The sequence below is a fragment of the Macaca mulatta genome, chromosome 6 (assembly GCF_049350105.2).
Source record: "Macaca mulatta isolate MMU2019108-1 chromosome 6, T2T-MMU8v2.0, whole genome shotgun sequence".
Lineage (NCBI taxonomy): Eukaryota > Metazoa > Chordata > Mammalia > Primates > Cercopithecidae > Macaca > Macaca mulatta.
This window is the reverse complement of record NC_133411.1, coordinates 102,926,508-102,942,174: the sequence shown is the minus strand read 5'-3', so window position 1 is coordinate 102,942,174 and position 15,667 is coordinate 102,926,508. Positions and strand designations below refer to the sequence as shown.

At 39.7% G+C, this 15,667-nt stretch overlaps 1 long non-coding RNA gene across 1 annotated transcript in view; it reads right to left on the bottom strand.

Moving 5' to 3' along the window:
• Positions 1 to 15,207, bottom strand: part of LOC106998863 (uncharacterized) — a 50,142-nt gene extending 34,935 nt beyond the window's left edge. The window contains exon 1 of the long non-coding RNA XR_013418186.1: positions 15,018 to 15,207. This is a non-coding gene — a long non-coding RNA (uncharacterized LOC106998863). The remainder of the gene's footprint in view (positions 1 to 15,017) is intronic.
• Between the last annotated feature and the right edge of the window lie 460 nt (positions 15,208 to 15,667).

Here is a 15,667-nt window from a genome sequence, read left to right as displayed (position 1 = left end):
TCCTGAATTTAGAGACTAGAAATTATACCATCCACACTGATTTCAGCACTGGGGACCAACAGTGAATGAGATCAGTCTGAGGGCAGATTGGAACACTAACCATCAGTTTCCCCTTCTCTTCCACCCCCTAAATTAAGATAGGCCTTGGTCAAATTGTGGTTTTTACATCGTGCATTTGTCTGACATTGTGCATTTTTGTAAACATAACCACACTCCAAAAGTCTCACGAAAGTTGTCTATCAGTGATTGTATTAGTCAGGGTTCTTCAGCGACACAGAATGAGTATATATCCACGCTAAGGAATTGGTTCACGTGATTATGGAGTCTGAGAGATCCGTGGTGAGAAGCTGGGGACCTCCAGTCTGGGTCTGAAGATGTAGGAACCAGAAGAGCCCATGGTGCAGTGTCAGGCTGAAAGCTGGCAGAGTCAAGATCCAGGAAGAGCCAATGTTTCAGTTTGAGTCCAAAGGCAGGCAAAACAACAACAAACAATGTCCCAGGCCAAAGCAGTCAGACAGGAGGAGTCCTCTCATACTAGAGGGAGGGTCAGTGTTTTTGTTCTATTCAGGCCTACATCTGATTGGGCCACCCACACTGGGGCGGGAATGTGCTTTACTCAGTCTACTGATTCAAATGTTAATCTCACCCAGAAACACCCTCACAAACACACCCAGAATAATGTGTGACCAAATACCTGGGCACCCCATGGCCCAGTCAAATTGACATATAAAATTAACCACCTCAGTGATTATTTTCAATTTTCCTCATAGAAAAACAGAGGTAGGACAATGTTTACTGATTTGTCCTGTGGGATCCAGCCCATGTCACCCAACTCAGAGGCCACAGAGAGAAAGAACAAAAGTAGAACCAGGCCATTGCAAATCTTCCCAAAGAAATAAAAGCTGTAGCCCTAGAGACAGGGCAGCTGAGAGGGGAGCCAGTTTTCCCCAGTGCTTGGATGCGTGGGACATGACAGGACTGGTTCTACTTGGCTCTGCTCATATCTGAGGCCGACCCAGGGAACTAGCTGGCCTTTGGGCAGATTTGGGGGTCATGTTCTAACTTGGCTGGAGAGAAATCTATGAAAGAAAGGCAAAAAAAAAAAAAAAAACAGTTATTTTCATGCACTGGGCATGAAAGGAAATTGATGGCAAAGACAGAGCATGTTTTCCTGTAGGCTGAGTGTAAGCTCTCATTAGGCAGAAGAGCCAGAGCTTATTTATAGAGAAGCACTACCATTTTTTTATATATGGGCAGCAAGTCCAGTGAATTCTCATCAAGCAGGTTGTACAAACTCTGATTACAATGAATTTTCATGAAATTAGTCTCTGAGCACAGGACCTTCGGGAGTGTGTAGAGTCATCTTGACCCTGTAGGGAGGTAGAGATAGAGCCTTGCAGACTTCACTACTGCCAGCCCCCTGTAGTGTTGGCCTCTCCCCGTCTCCCCTACTTTTTCCATTTTTCTCTCCCTGTTCTTTTCTCCTTCTATCCCTCCAGATCCTCACTGGGGTGACTCAATGCTGTTGTCAAGCCACAAAACTACCCTGACCCCCACTTTGCCCATCTAGAGGGATGATATTTACTTAACGGGGTTATAATGAGGCCTGAATAAAATAGCATATATGAATGTCCTTGCATAGAGGAGACACAATAATTATTTGGTAGGAAAGAAAGAAGGTGAAAAGAAGGCAGTGGCTCAGTAGATGGAAAAATAAATCACTCAATGGAAAGTTCATCACGGGTAGGATGAGAGGAGGGTGAGTCAGAGCAAACTAATGAAAGAGTGTGATGTTGGAAGGTGCAGGCTGTCTCTGCTGCTGCTGACGTTATTTGAAAGAGATATAAGACTAAATCTCTAGTTAGTGGTAATTAGAGGAGCTCCCTAGGCACTTCATGTAGCTGGAATGGTAGCCTTCATGTCCTGCCTGAAATCAATTCCAGTTTGTATAATTACATCCAGACAGCAGGGTCCCAGCTGCAAGGTTTTACACAAAATATTTTCTCCATTGTACTTTCTATAATTAGTATTTCACATAGGTGAGTGGGGGAAAAGGCCACAGTATCCCACCTGGTATCCTTTTCTTTTTTAGGGCACATAGATGAATTCCTTGACAGACTGCGACATTAGGAAAGCCTTGAGAATGCATGAAAATTAAAAGGTGGTCTGGAAGTATTTTTCATTTTGCTTTCTGATATGGTCTTCCCAACAATGATATATATGAGGTCGTGGATCCTAAAAGTACAGGATGATGCCATCTTGATCATTATCACCTGTTATGGACTAAATTGTTTCCCCCACAAAATTCACATGTTAAAGCCCTAATGCCCAATATGACTGTATTAGGAAATAGAGCCTTTAATGAGGTAATAAGGTTAAATGAGGTCATAGAGGTTGGACCCTAATCCAATAGACCTAGTGTCCATATAAAAAGAGGAAGAGACAACAGAGATCTCTCTCTCCTCACATGCTCAGGGAAAAGGCCATGTGAGGACACAGTGAGAAAATGGCCATCTACAAGTTGGAAAGAGAGCCCTCATTAGAAACTAACCTGCTGGCACCTTCGTCTCAGACTTCCAGCCTCCAGACTGTGAGAAAAAAACCTGTTGGCAGCTGAGGATTCTCAACATGGTGCTGTAGGTTGAGTTCACTGGAGCCTCCACTGTCCAGGGCTTATCTCGAGGTGGGCTGCTGTGATCCATCATGAACACAGAAGAAAGCATCTCACAGCAAGTTCTCTCATATGCTTGGCTACATTTGTTTTTCATAAGCATGGCTGTAGTGACCACAAAGAGCTCTATAGCTTAGTCCATGTTTCCTATTGCTCGTTTTAGTTTCCTATTGTTGCTGAAACAAATTACAACACATTTAGTGGCTCAAACAGCACAAATATATTCTCTTACCATTTTGGAGGCAAAAGCAAAAAATCAGTTTGAGCAAATATCAAGAGGTTGGTGGGGTTGTTCCTTCTGGAGGTTCTGAGGGGAGAATCTGCCTCCTTGCTTTTTTCAGGTTTTAGTGGCTGACTGTGTTCTTTGGCTTGTAGTTACTTCCTCCTTCTCCAAAGCACATAACTCCAGTCTCTGGTTCCATCATAAAGAGTCAGTCTTCTTCTCTAACTCTGACTCCTCTTGTGTCCCTCTCATAAGGACCACTGTGATTGTATTGGGCCTACCTGGCTAATCCAGGACAATCTACTCATCTCAATCTCTTGATCTCATCTGCACAGTTCCTTTTGCCATATTAGACAATATTCACAGGCTCTGGGGGATGAGGACATGGACTTCTTTGGAAGAGGCATGATTCAGCCTACCATACTATTCTTCCCTACACCTCACACTCCTAAGCACAAACCCCTTATAGAGACCACCCCCATATGCAGCTCTCTGCAGGCTCAGTATATCCCTCCTGAGTGGACTGAATATTTTTTCCTTAAACCAGATCTTATGCCACCTTCTCCAGGAAGCTTTCTCTCCCTTCTCCAACTCATTCTGACTTCTCATAGCACTTAAATAAGAATTCCATTATTTGGGTCTAATATGTTATATTGAATTTCAACTCTATTTTGTTTCACATATATATGTCTTTTTTCTCTAACCAAGCTATATGTTTTTTATCTAAGTTCTGCATGTTTGCTCTGTGTTCTTCTTCCTCGTTCCCCTGAAATACTTTCTTTGGCCTCTAGGTGGCCTTCTCCTTTATTCTCCCTATCCATTTCAGGTTCTTTGTCATTACCCAACTGAGTGCCTTAGCCCATCACTGTCTCTGCTTCTTTGCTCCCCATCCCACCCTTAGCGTTAGTTATGGGTCAGGCTCCTGCTCTGGTCCTTTCAAGGTCTTGTTCTGGGAACCTTTCCTGATTCCACTGCCCTCCATGACTGGGGCCCTGTCTTCCCTTCCGGTTGTACTTCCTTGAGGCCTGGAGTTCTGCTGCTGATTCCCAGCTTTCCTAGTGACAAACTCCCAAGTTGTTTCACATAAATTCTCCACATAATGCCTGTTTGATAACAATCTGGGGACCCAGGCCACTGACCACACTTGTGGCTGGTCCTTGTCCATATGTTGGAGCCCTTTTACCTCATCTTGAGCCACTGGAGTTGCCAATGGAGGAATCATGCTTCTATCTACCTAGATAAACATCCAGTTTAGTATCTGAGGCAAATTTCCCAGCCCATTTTATGCCTGCATGTGCATGTCCATTGCCAGCTCCGATCCTCTGCACTTGTTATTCCATGTTTCTGTGAGTAAGCAGACAGGCTTCATGAATGATTCCAAGATACAATGTGAATCTCCTACAGTGCCTAACATAGACCTAGCCAGTGTTCAAATCCAGGGCCAATTGACCAGGGAATTGATTTTACTCTGTAGATTCCATATTTGACACACTCAGGACAAAATATACTTGAGATGCATCTGGAAAAAGAACTGCTTCCTTGGTCTTGGCTTTCTTGAAACATTAAACTTAACTGCAATTTCCATCTGAAATCCATTTTTTGAGAGTTTGCTATATGTAAACACCAGGAATAATAAGAGGAAATAAAAACTTACCACAATCCTCCCATCTTTAAGCAACTCCTAAGTTATTGTAGTACATTGAAAACAAAAACTGAATTTACTATCATATCATAGCCAGCGATAAAATTTGTAGGATTTACCGCAAAATAAAAATGTGAAACCTCTTGTTGAAAAAGCAGATAAAAGGTGACATAAGCAGTACTAAAATTTGAAAATTCTTTTTTTTTCTCTAGGTTATCTTGACTTGGCATGGTATTTTTTAATGTGGTATTTAATATCATTCTAAGTAAAGAAAAAATTAAAATTTAAATTATTAGCATGAATTTTGTCATCCATCTTTATATTGTACAATGCTGGTTTTAAATTCAAATATGACAACATTAAACTCATGAAGAATCATTGAAATTACATAATTGTAGCATTTTGTTTTTGGTAGAACAGTAGAAATGCTCCACAAGGCTAACTCGACTGTTTTTTCTGTTTACATCTTGACATTCACGCATTCTATCAACACTCTACTTTTAGTTTGCTAATGAGTAATGAACTGCAAGCAAAGGAACTATGGGTTGCCCTATCTTTCCCTTTCTTCTATATTATTTTCTGCAGGAGTGGTTGGCTAATATAGGGAAGTAATAAGAGGTGGAAAAAATGATAGAGTTCCGTGCTCATTCATGTTTCTTACAACATCATTGTTTTCTTTAATGCATTCAAAGAAAGTTCTATTTGGAAGGTAAGGCATGACCTCTTGGAATTGCAAGTGCCACTGCTTCCTCAATAGTACATGTAACATGCTTATCTTGTACTATAATTTTGAGTCTTGCTGAACTCTCATGCATTGTGGGTGCACTGGAATTCTATGGTCTTTGGCATTGCAAATGGTTTATGTGAATGGGGCAGTAAGAAATGGGTGACATGCATTGGCTTAGTTCAGCTGCTATAATAAAATGCCATAGACAGTGTGGCTTAAAAACAACAGAAATCTATTTCTCACACTTCTGGAGGCTGGAAGTCCAAGATCAAGGTGTCAGTGTGGTCAAGTTCTGATGCGGGCCTGCTCCTGGGTGGCAAACGGCTGTCTTCCTGGATTCCCACATGGCAGAAAGAGGGCAAGAGAGCTCTCTCTGAGGTCCCTTTAATAAGGCACTAATCCTATTCATGAAGCATTCACTCTCATGACTAATTTCCTAACATCTCCTAACATCATCACACTGAGGGCTAGGATTTCATATATACATTTTACATGCATATCACACGTATCTCTTCTGCTCATTCAGTCCATTGCACACATATTGCATATATCTCTTCTGTTCATGTGCATACTTAATTGTCCCATTGGACTTCACCTACAAAACACATATCAAAGCTAAAATTATTAAGAATTTCAAGATGATGACAACAGAGCATTAAATAAAGTGCGGGGCCCTTCAGAGTGCAAGGCTCAATGATACTGCATAGGTCACACAGCCATGAAACAGGTCCTGATGGCAATACCCTGTAAAAAATTCCATGATCAAGACATGCTTAGGGTTAGAGAACACGTCACCAGATGGAGAGAAGAGAGAAGGACTTTCTACAGGAGGTGACACTGGAGCTGAAGCTTCAAGGATGAGAAAGATTTTGCAAGTGCACAAAGGAGAAGAGCATGTTCATAGGGTGACAGCAGGTGCAAAGGCACAAAGCACACTAAAGCATTGTGTGTTTGGGGAATGACAGCAGTTTGATGGAATTGGATACAGATGGGTATGGGGCAGCAAAAGAAGTTGAGATTTAAGAAATCCTCAAGAAATGTAAGTGCCAAATGAAAGAATTTAAACAATCCAGGAAGCTATGAGATGTCATTGGAACAACAGAAGCAGGAAGGTGACATAAAATAATTTGTTCTCAAAGAGTTTCTTTAATAATTATGTGGAAGAAAGATTTGGAAAAAAAACTATAGTAAGAGAAACCAACTTAAAGTCATTGCTATGCTATAAGAGAGAAGCTAAAACCTAGATTCTTTAGTTTTTTTCTCTTTAAAAAAAGTTAATTGAGAAAGAACCATATTACTGAATGAAATAAAATTTAGCTGAAAAATTAACTAAAGCATAATGCCACATACAGCAATGACAATTGCTATAGCTGGGTTCTCCCTCCACCCCCCACATTTTTTTTTTTTTTTGAGACAAAGTGTAGCTCTGTCACCTAGGCTGGAGTGCAGTGGCGTGATCTTGGCTCACTGCAACCTCTGCCTCCCAGGCTCAAACCGTTGTGCCTCAGCCTCCCAGGCAGCTAGGACCAAAGACGCAGACCACCACACCTGGCCAATCCCTCTGTATTTCTAGCAGAGACAGGGTGAACTCTGCTAGAGATCAGGCTGGTCTTGAACCCCTGACTCCAAATGATCCACCCACGTCGGCCCCCCAAAATGCCGGGACCACAGGCGTGAGCCACTGCACCCGGCCGTAGCTGGGTTCTTATATCAGCTTCTAAGCCATTCCTTCAAAGCAGTGGTCAAACACTTTGACAAATATGGCTAAGAGAAATGTCTATTCTAATTTGCTCTATATTCTATTATTCTCTTGATATTTGGGCTTGCTGATCCTCTTCTGAATTTTCTACTGTTTTTCTCATACACCCACCTGTACTGAACTATTGACTTATTTATTATGACCTACAATACAAACTAAAGTGACCACCCAGTCTTGTTAGATAATTTTTCCAAAGTTCAGTCTTTGGTAAGCACAGAATCCTTATAAACAGTACTGCTTTTCTCCAATGTGCTTTGCTAAATGTCTTCCACCAATGACTTATTTATTACTTCGAGGCTTTTCTGTGTAAAAGAACATAAAATTGCAGGACCCTCTAAATTTATTATACCAAGGAAGAATTTAAGCCCTGGAGACTAAGTCACGTAGCATATTTGCAACTTCTGCTTCTTAGATTATAAATTAGCTCTCTTCCTCATTGTTCTTGTTCTGTAAACAACCAGAGGCCAGACCTATTCGCCTTCCAGTCACTGATCTCTGTTATAGATTAATTGCCTCCTTTATTGTCCTGTACCTAACTCAGACCAGATGACAAAAAAGACCCCATGACTGTTACATCTGTAATGTTGAATGTTAAACATGCCTTCTCGAAAGAAAAAGACCACCTCGACCAATCAGTTCATTGTAACTATACATCAAGCCTTATATAGAAAGATGTTGAAATTCTGTTCAGCTTCCCTAAGCTTTATCTAAAATAACCCCAAACTTCTACACTTCAGAGCACTGATTTCCACTCATCATAATCTGTATTTTTCAGGCAGCCATCCTCAAACTTTGTGCTGGAAAAAACTCTCTTTAAACTAGATTCTGACTCTTTTGGTTATTTAGGCTGACATCTGTTTCATAAGTGCTACTTGCTCTGCTTCTCTTCTCTTTTCCTGTTCTCCGAGAACTGTGGGATTGGTGTCAATGTATGCACCAGTACTTTTAGTAGGGGAAGAGAGGAGCACTTTATGCTTCTGTTTTTCTGTGAAATGGACCTGCCCATACTGAGGGAAAACTGGAAGTTTTCTCACTATGCAGAACAGGGATTGTGCAATATTCATGTAACACTGTAAGCAGTTCTTCTGTTGCCATTGCTAAAGGTTTAACTGTCGAACAATTCTATGCATGCTGCTGGCTATGCTGCTTTATCTTTTTAATTAATTAACTAGTTAATATTTATTAATATTATTTTTAATTGACAAATCATTTTTAAAGCAAGAGCTTAACTCTGCCAGCCAAGAACTATTCTTCCAACATAGTTTAGTTGTTGTGCAGATCTTACTTATTTAACTTTGCAAGGAGATGGAGAATAGGAACCAATTTCCAGTCTCATCCTGACTTCCTCACTGTTGATTTGTCTGTGCCCAAGAACTTTGACTTCCCACTTCTATTTACTTTTCCCCTCTGGTTCGTCCCATCAAATTATTCCCTGATTAAACATAATTTGTCAGAGCAGTGCTTTGCTACGTTTTCCATGTAGTGGCACATTTAGGACATGGTGTCTGTATGGCACACTGGGGTTAAGGGACAAGGCCACTTGCAGGTGGCAGGAGATGCCCTTGGGGGTTCTGGCTGAGTCAGTTCCACCCATCTGCTCCAAGTGTTGAGGGAGTCCTTAGGTGCGTCTTCACCTGCAAACCATTTGCAGCATAACAGCCTGTCCTAGCACATAGATTGGAAAATTCTGTAATAAAGAATCTTTAGCCCTTCCAAGTATCAATGTTAACTAGATCAATGTTTCTTAAATCTTTATATCCTTATGTATCATCTGGGTATCTCACTAAAAATGCATATTCTGATTCAGTAGGTCTGAGATGCTGCATTTCTAACAAGTTCCCAGATGATGCCAGTGTGGTTCACAGACTGCACTTTTTGTAATAAGGAACTAGATGATTCACTAATACAACTTGCTCTGGAAAAATTATAGAAGAATTCAAGTCATAAGAAATTTCCTCACTTTTAAAATTAGTTAGCAGAGCATCAGAAACAGTATAAAATAGGCTGTTTCAATTGTAAGTGCTCTAATACTCTCATTTGACTAAATCTGCCTTGGGTTCAGTTTCATATATCGAATAGCTGAGAAACTTCACAAGTGTTCTTGATTACCCTCTAATGCCTATTTTAAAGTGATTTTAATGGGCAGTTCCTTGTATAAGGAACAGTTGCCTGGAGGGCAGAGAATGCCTGCTAAATTTCTTTTTCTTATAATCAAAGAAAGACCCTTATGAATGAGAGGTGATAGTTGATTATTTAGCAAGGCTTTTGTGCTAGATTGAACATACTGAAAGAAAAACATAATTACATTAAGTTATTATATTCTCCTAGTCCTTGATATAGAGAAGTTATACTATTAAAGGAATCACTCAACTTTAACAAAATATCCTTTCTCCTCAAATTGTAACTAAAACTTTTTGCTCTAGGAATTATTGTTTCTCTGTCAATGAATGCAGATTCAGAGACGATAGGTGATATGTTCCATCTCCAAATGGAAATAAATTTAAAAGCAAGCGTAAAAATGACTTTAAGATAAGTGAAAAGTGTTATTTTAATGTCTTTAAAAGAGGGACAGAGTTCCCAAGATTCAAAACATTTTGAAAATAAAAATGTAAACTTTCCATTTTTAATACACACCAGTTTTTAAAGAAGAGAAAGGATTGACATAATATGATATTGAAAATGAAATATACCTCTATTCATATTCAAATTTTAGAAATTTTGGGAATTTTTGCCAAAATACATGTTTACAAAAGATCCAAGCGTCTTTCTTGAATGTCCTTGAAACGTTTACTGAACATTTGACAATTTACTCTATCAATCTTTGTAATATGAGCATCAGTTGGACCTTTGAACATAAATTGAATAGTGGGGAATGAGTTTGACATTACTTAGAAATCTGTTATCTTCAAAGTAATGTAAATTAAATCATCTTATTTTCTGAATGAAATGTTTTGGGAAGGAAGGGTAGTTGCTGTAGTAAATTTGAAAAGCTGGAAAAGAAAATGTTGTCTAACTTTATAACCTGAGGAAGAAAAAAAGTATGTGGGAAGACAAATGAATAATTCTTGCTGGGCGAGGTAGCTCACGTCTGTAATCCCAGCACTTTGGGAGGCTGAGGTGGGCAGATGACGAGGTCAGGATATCAAGAGCATCCTGGCTAACATGGTGAAACCCCATTTCTACTAAAAATACAAAAAAATTAGCCAGGCGTGGTGGTGGGCGCCTGTAGTCCCAGCTACTCAGGAGGCTGAGGCAGGAGAATGGCTTGAACCTGGGAGGCGGAGCTTGCAGTGAGCCGAGATTGCGCCACTGCACTCCAGCCTGGGTGACAGAGCGAGTCTCCGTCTCAAAATAAATAAATAAAATAAAGTAAAATAAATAATAATAATAAAAATTCTTGAGGCCTAAACATTAATAGTCAATTGAATAAAATATATTGTGAACGTTAACTGCAGAATTCCATTACCAATGTATGGCAGCCTTCTTCCTAAGCAGAACTAAAAAACATAGGTGGAGCTTTTTCTATATGAAATAAATAGTTAACCAATTTCATATCAATCCTTTCTTTGAAGATTGCATAGAGAAATCATGGGACAAAGTGAATGACTATGAATGAGTAGTTTTATAGCCAATAAATTGTAGTATATGGTGTGTTACGTTAGAGAAAAGGGCAGTCAGATTTCATGCTTCAAAGTGTAAATTGATTACTCTCTTGGGGTCTGCTCATAAATCGTTTCTCTGGCCATCTTACTGTAATTTCATCCAATTGGTAAAAAGCAGCTTTAAAAAAAGTGTATTCGAAGAATTAGATTTAGACCACTATAGTTATCAGATAAAAAAGCCCAGTAAACTTATGTTTGTATGGAGAAAATATGAATTTAGGCTGGGCGTGGTAGCTCACACCTGTAATCCCAGCACTTTGGGAGGCGGAAGCAGGCAGATCATGAGGTCAAGAGATCAAGGCCATCCTGGCCAACATGGTGAAACCCCATCTCTACTAAAAATACAAAAATTAGCTGGGCGTGGTGGCGCATGCCTGTAGTCCCAGCGACTCAAGGAGGCTGAGGCAGAAGAATTGCTTGAACCTGGGAGGCGTAGGTTGCAGTGAGCTGAGATTGTGCCATTGCATTCCAGCCTGGCAACAGAGTGAGACTCTATCTCAAAATAAATAAATAAATAAAAATAAAATAAAATATGAATTTAACATGGCTTATAACATCCACATTAATTGCATTGGTTTTGTTTATGAAAAAAATAACACCCTAGAAACTATTTTTCCTTTCGAAGTGACTACAGTTGAGCTAATTACATCCAGGTGATGACTGGATCATGGAACAGAACTCTGTACAGCTAGAGTTCCAGTAAGGAAAAGAAAGCTGAGCTACATGAGCTGTCTCAGCGAGCTGGCACTAGTATAGGCACTTTGCACATATGATCTCATAGAGAGAATTATTTTTAAGAAGGACCACAGTTAATAAAAATAGAAGTTCTCTGAAACAGTTAAGCAGAGCTTCCAGAATATTCCTTATTTAATATCATGCATAATTGGAACAAAAATAAAGAATACTATTGCCTAAATAGTATGAGGAATTTGTTGATCTTCAATGTTTCTCAATCAGCATTTCCTCCTGATTTGAATATAACTAAGCATTTCTTGCAGTTAAAACCTCCTAGAATGTGTCCACAGAGCTGAAATTGACAATAGCTTCACCATTTTTCATGATTAAGTATGTTCAGTATTCTTATTAGTTGCCCGTTTCCTACTGGTCTTTCTGCTTACAAAACAAATAGCTTTTACAAATTAAAGAAACAATCATTTACCTTCTGTGTCCCAACAACCCTCTCATCACAAAGATGATATTCAAAACATTTGCCTACTTAAGTAGCAACCAACCAAAACACCATACCTGTCCTCTCTGTATATTTACCAGCATGACTATCCTGAATTAGTCAGGAAATCATCCATTCTCCCCAACTAACCACCTTCAATCCTAGCGTGTTACTCTTGAATGATGGAGTGCATTATTCTATTGGTGTGTAGGATTTGCAAACTCTAGGCACATGCTATAGAACTTCTGAGCCAGAAGGACAACGGCCTGAGCGGCTGTAATGGGTTGCTCTTTTCTTTCTTTTTTTTTTTTTTGAGACGGAGTCTCGCTCTGTCGCCCAGGCTGGAGTGCAGTGGCCGGATCTCAGCTCACTGCAAGCTCCGCCTCCCGGGTTCACGCCATTCTCCTGCCTCAGCCTCCCGAGTAGCTGGGACTACAGGCGCCCGCCACCTCGCCCGGCTAGTTTTTTGTATTTTTTAGTAGAGACGGGGTTTCACCGTGTTAGCCAGGATAGTCTCGATCTCCTGACCTCGTGATCCACCCGTCTCGGCCTCCCAAAGTGCTGGGATTACAGGCTTGAGCCACCGCGCCCGGCCGGGTTGCTCTTTTCATGACAAAAAAAGTGCTGTACAAATCTTTCTAGCTGATGTGGTGAACTGAAAATGAGGGGTTCTATTTTCTGAATACAAAATTCTATTGCTTAAATAATCAGAGCTATTATAGAAATAAATAAGACTCTGTGTTCAATAATAGCTGAGGTAGTGTGAGGCAGTAGAAAGAGCAGAGGCTTTAAACTTGAATAAATCTAGGTGTGAAGGTGGTTTTCCTACCTCGATGATCTTGAGTATGTTACTTATTTTAATTTATTTCTATATCCTCATCTGTAATACGGAGATAAAAATGCTCCATGTGGTTTATCTGAGGTTAAAATGGGATAACATATATAGAGGGCTTAACAGAATGACTGGCTAACACCTAGTATATGCCTGATAAACAGTAAGATTATGAGTTGTCTTCTCAACTCTTTCTGAATTAATCTGTGGTTAACTCATGGTAGGTATGTAATTTATACTGGAACTTTTACTTTGTATCAGCAGTTCTTTACTTTGGTGTTGGTCGTAGGGTCAAATCTATCACCGATGTGGCTACCTTTGGAAATAGTTGCTTTTATGAATTGCAGTCTTCTGCCAAATGGTTACTAGATTTCCAACTTATTTTGATGAGCTAACTTTCTCATCATATCGTTGCTTCAGCAAGATCTGTCTCTGATTCAGCTAAGCCTCCGGATTCTAACCTACATTGAACTCCCAGGATAGGAAATGTGGCTTCTCTTCTGTCTTGTGACTGTAACTAGTCTTGTTTAATCAAGGCACAATTGAGATCATTTATATAATAGTATCTATCAACCACTAAATTAAAAAGTCATCTGCCAATGTTAAATTATGATATGATATAGCCCATTGAAAAAATTATTTCCCTGTACCTTTAAAACCCCATTTAAATAAAATGAAGTTTTAAACCAAATACAAAAATTTTTTTCTAGCCACAGGGGGAATAAAAGCCATTCACAAGTAGTTACTAACTTTTCACCTTATTGACCCTCAAAGAGCTAGTGGTACCACCACCTAGTAGCAGTGTGACCTTGGGCAAGATAATTAACTTCATAGAGCCTCAGCTTCCTTATCTGTAAAATGGGATAATAAAAGTATCTACTTTATAGGGAGCTGGTGAAAAATAAATGAGCTGGTGAAAAATAAATGAGACAATATATGTAAGTACCTAGAATAGTGCCTGATACATAAAAGTTTTCAGTATATCTTAGCTATTAGTTTTTACTTTTGAAAAGATATTTCATTATTGGTAAGATATTACAATAGTTTTAAAACTGGTTAATAGAAACGCCACCTGTTTCTCCAACTCATGTCTAAGAAAGTTGTTAACAACACAATCCTCTGACAGCAAGATGAGAAAATTTGTCCTTCACGTCTCTATATTTTTTCAAAAACCATTGCTTGGCTATTATTTATATTTTTGAAATATTAAACATCCAAAAGTTTTAAAGTATGTGTGTTTGTTTTTATATGGTTTCTAGTCCTTGGCAGATTTTTATGAGTCGTTGGGTGACTGGGCAACTCTCTCAATGTCCTTCTTTCTGTTAGCTTCTAATGCTTTTGCCAGCAAAAAAAAAAATGCTGGGTGCCGTTAATCATAGATGTGCTCGATTGTGGTAATTCTTTCATTCTAAACACATATTGCTTTTCCTTAGCTCCTCAGCCTACCTCTCAACTTTGCTATGGTATAATATTAAAGCAAAGGTTTTGAGTAGTTTTAGTACAGATGAGATCTGAGGTAGGAGGTGGGCAGGTTGGAAGGAGAGGCAGTCTGTATTCTATGAACAAGTTTAGATATTATTCTGTAGGTTACAGAAGGTTAATTAAGGGCCTTAAGAGTGGAGTAGTCCTTGGCAGATTTTTATGAGTCGTTGGGTGACTGGGCAACTCTCTCAATGTCCTTCTTTCTGTTAGCTTCTAATGCTTTTGCCAGCAAAAAAAAAAATGCTGGGTGCCGTTAATCATAGATGTGCTCGATTGTGGTAATTCTTTCATTCTAAACACATATTGCTTTTCCTTAGCTCCTCAGCCTACCTCTCAACTTTGCTATGGTATAATATTAAAGCAAAGGTTTTGAGTAGTTTTAGTACAGATGAGATCTGAGGTAGGAGGTGGGCAGGTTGGAAGGAGAGGCAGTCTGTATTCTATGAACAAGTTTAGATATTATTCTGTAGGTTACAGAAGGTTAATTAAGGGCCTTAAGAGTGGAGTAATAGGAATTGTTTTGTTGGCAGGTAGGATGGGCTGGAGGCAGTAAAACTGGAGGTGGGGAAATCAACTGGAATAAGCCCACTAAGACATGATACGGGTTTAGTCTGGAGCATTATGAGTGAGAATGGAGAAGGGCTGAAAAAGTTGAGATAATATATAAGATAAACAGTAAATTAGGACATAAAGTCCAATTAGATATAATGGAATCTAGGAGTTTCCTAGTAAAAAAAAAAAAAAATAGTTTCTTCCTCTGTAGCACAACTTACATATTAATATAAATTAATCACAACAGTATGTGCGTATATCTGCTGGTTGTTAATCTGTTGTCTCAGTTCCAAACTCACCTGTGATGCTGGGGCTGGCTCTCTGCAAACCACATTTCAGCTTGGCCTGATGGTGCCATGCTAGACTCTGCCAAAGGGCGCTAGAGGGAGAGCGGAACTCGAGAAAAGGGAAGTGATCGAGTCCTTCCTGTTTGCTTCCTGTTCCTGCAGCATCACCCACGGTGCATTTTCGCCCTGGCAGCCTGCGTTGTTCCAGTTTCCAGTTGTTTTTCTCCCTGCAGAAGCCTCCTTCTCATACACTCACCAGCCAATCAGCCGCCTTCTCCTGGGAAGTTTGAGTTCAGCTTAAAAGGACTCCTACTCTAAACTTCTGGATGCTAATGACCCCAGTTTCTTCCCTGTGTTTCTCCCATCCCTAGAGATGAAGCCTGCACTCACTCTCTCCATATTATGTCCATGTTCCTATTTGCCTTTTCAGTCCTCTAACACCAATTTCCTATATGACGTTTTGTCTGTTAAAATAATGGGAGTGATTTTGTTTTGTTCTCCTGATACAACATCTTTGCCAAATTCTTTCCTACTTTGTTCCACCCAGTTTAGGTGTTGCCCATTGTCATATGTATTTACACAAAACAAATATTAGAGGAGTGAATGAATGAGTGGTTACCATCTAGGGCGGTGGTCCCCACCCCCTGACCACGGACAGATAC